Source organism: Furipterus horrens, unplaced genomic scaffold (assembly GCF_987537825.1).
Source record: "Furipterus horrens unplaced genomic scaffold, mFurHor1.1.pri manual_scaffold_7, whole genome shotgun sequence".
Taxonomy (NCBI): domain Eukaryota; kingdom Metazoa; phylum Chordata; class Mammalia; order Chiroptera; family Furipteridae; genus Furipterus; species Furipterus horrens.
The window spans coordinates 81,970,321-81,973,742 of NW_028327177.1; the positions used below are offsets into that span (position 1 = coordinate 81,970,321).

Below are 3,422 nucleotides of genomic sequence, written 5' to 3' on the forward strand. Positions count from 1 at the left end.
TATTAATTTTAGAGAGAGAGGAAAGGGGAGAGAGAAAAACATTGAGTGTGTGTGTGTACATTCATGTGCACGTGTGTGTGTGTGTGTGTGTGTGTGTGTGTGTAAGAAAGAGAGAAAGATCAATGTGGGAGAGAAACATCAATCTGTTGCCTCCTGTATGCATTCCAACTGAGGATCAAACCACACAACCTAGGTATGTGCCCTGACCAAATATTTGAACCCAAACCCATAACCTTTTGGTATACAAAAAATGACACTATAATCAACTCAGTCATCTGATGGCCAGGGCTGTTTGCTGAGCAGAAACTCTTTAGTTTGATGTAGTCCCATTTGTTTATTTTTTCCTTTATTTCTCTTGCCTTAGGGGATGTATCCATGACGATATTGTTACATGGGATATCTGAAATTTTTTTTAATTTTTCTATTTTTTTAAATTTTATTTTTTGTTATTCAATTACAGTTGTCCCATTTTTCCCCCATTGCTCCTCCCTCCCAGCCCATCCCTTCTCCACAATTATATCCCTCCCCGTTGTCCATGTCCATGAGTCATTCATACACGTTCCTTGACCTGACCCTTCCCTTACTTATCCCCCTTCTCTCCCTCCCCCCTCCCCCCTACTGACTACTATTCTAGTCTTTGCCTATTTAGTTCATTTGTTTGTGTTGTTCTTTAGTTTCCTGTATTGGGTGATATCATATGGTACTTTGCTTTCTTTGCCTGGCTTATTTCACTAAGCATAATTCTCTCTAATTCCATCCATATTGTCACAAATGGCAGGAGTTCCTTCTTTCTTTCTGCTACATAGTATTCCATTGTGTAGATGTTCCACAGTTTTTTGATCCACTCATCCACAGACGGACACCTAGGCTGTTTCCAGCACTTAGCTATTGTAAACAGGGCTGCTATGAACATAGGGGTGCATAAGTTCTCTTGAATTAGGGTTTGAGGATTTTTCAGGTATAATCCTAGCAGTGGAATCACTGGTTCAAAAGGCAGTTCCATTTTTAGTTTTTTGAGGTAATTCCATACTGTTTTCCATAGTGGCTGCACCAGTCTGCATTCCCACCAACAGTAAAGTAGGGTTCCTGTTTCTCCACATCCTGGCCAGCACTTGTTGTTTGTTGATTTGTTGTTGATGGCCATTCTGACAGGTGTAAGGTGGTATCTCATTGTGGTTTTTATTTGCATCTCTCTGATGGCTAGTGATGTTGAGCATTTTTTCATGTGCCTATGGACCTTCTGTATGTCCTCTTCGGAGAAGTGTTTGTTCAGGTCCTTTGCCCATTTTTTAATTGGGTTGTTTGTTTTCTTGATGTTGAGTCGTATCAGCTCTTTATATATTTTGGAGATCAGTCCCCTGTCTGTGATATCATTGGCAAATAGTTTTCCCATATGGTTGGTTTCCTTTTCATCTTGCTGATGTTTTCTTTTGATGAGCAGAAACTTTTTATTTTGATGTAGTCCCATTTGTTTATTTTTTCCTTTATTTCTCTGGCCTTGGGAGATGTATCCGTGAAGATATTGTTACGTGTGATATCTGAAATTTTCCTGCCTATGTTTTCCTCTAGGACTTTTATGATATCACGGCTTACATTTAAGTCTTTAATCCATCTTGAGTGTATTCTCATGTGTGGTGTAAGTTGGTGGTCTAGTTTCATTTTTTTGCACGTCCCTGTCCAGTTCTCCCAGCACCATTTGTTAAAGAGGCTCTTCTCACTCCATTTTATGTTCCTTCCTCCTTTATCAAAGATTAGTTGACCATAGAGGCCTGGGTTTATTTCTGGGCTCTCTATTCTGTTCCACTGATCTATATGTCTGTTCTTATGCCACTACCAGACTGTTTTGATCACAGTGGCTTTGTAGTATTGTTTGATGTCTGGTATCGTGATTCCTCCTGCTGTGTTCTTCTGTTTCAAGATTGCTTTTGCTATTTGGGGTCTTTTTTGGTTCCATATGAATTTTTGGAGGATTTGTTCTAGGTCAGTGAAATATGTCATTGGTATTTTAATAGGGATTGCATTGAATCTGTAAATTGCTTTGGGTAGTATGTCCATTTTGATGATGTTGATTCTTCCCATCCAAGAACATGGTATTCGCTCCCATTTATTTATATCTTCCTTCATTTCTTTCTTCAATGTTACATAATTTTCAGAATACAGGTCTTTTATCTCTTTGGTTAAGTTTATTCCTAGGTACTTTATTTTTCTTGTTGCTATAGTAAATGGTATTTTCTTTTTTGTCTCTGTCTCTGATATTTTATTGTTGGTGTACAGAAATGCCTTAGATTTCTGTATATTTATTTTGTACCCTGCTATTTTGCCAAATTCACTTATTATATCAAGTAGTCTTTTAGTGGATTTTATAGGGTTTTCTAGGTATACTATCATGTCGTCTGCAAATAGTGATAGTTTTACTTCTTCTTTCCCAATTTGGATGCCTTTTATTTCTTTTTCTTGTCTGATTGCTGTGGCTAGGACTTCCAACACTACGTTGAATAGGAGTGGAGACAACGGACAGCCTTGTCTAGTTCCTGATTTCAGGGGGAATGCTTTCAGTTTTTGTCCATTGAGTATGATGTTGGCTTCAGGCTTCTCATATATAGCCTTAATGATGTTAATGTATGCTCCCTTTATTCCCATTTTGCTGAGTGTTTTCATCATAAATGGGTTTGTACTTTATCAAATGCTTTTTCTGCATCTATTGATATGATCATGTGATTTTGGTCTTTCATTTTGTTTAGGTGATGTATTATATTTATTGATTTGTGAATATTAAATCATTTTTGCATCCCTGGGATGAATCCCACTTGATCGTGGTGTATAATCTTTTTGATGTATTGCTAGATCCTGTTTGCCAATATTTTGTTGAGGAATTTAACATCTATGTTCATCAGTGATATTGGCCTGCAATTTTCTTTCTAAAAATATGGAACACTTCATGAATTTGCATGTCATCCTTGCACAGTGGCCATGCTAGTCTTCTCTGTCATTTTCCAATTTTAGTATATGTGCTGCCGAAGTGAGCGCTCCAGTAATTCTTAAGGGCAATTAATAATAATTATATTCTAGACTATTTGATGATATTTTGCATGCATTTAAAATTCCAACACAGATGATGACCTCAATGCAAAGACACCAATTCAAAGTACTCTTTGTAATCATTTACACATCTGGAGAGATTAGATATTTTGCTTATGCACATGCATGAACATTATGTGGGTGTGTGTTTGGGTAGGACAGGCAGACAGTTAGCATGTTTGGAGGTGAAGGGGTGAAATTGAAATGTGAAATACCCATTATTTACCTCCTTTGTGGATACTGTATTGTCAGTGAATCAATGACATTTTAATCTTTGAACAATTATGGATTAAGCAGTGACATACTACTTCGTCTCAATATCCTTTGTGTAAGACTTGTAAGTT

The 3,422-nt window shown here is 37.2% G+C and overlaps 1 non-coding gene across 1 annotated transcript; it reads right to left on the reverse strand.

The window, feature by feature from the left end:
- Positions 1-2,920: 2,920 nt before the first annotated feature.
- Positions 2,921-3,027, reverse strand: LOC150004711 (U6 spliceosomal RNA). Its single transcript, XR_016512466.1, has one exon. It is a non-coding gene; the product is annotated as a U6 spliceosomal RNA (small nuclear RNA).
- Positions 3,028-3,422: the final 395 nt, after the last annotated feature.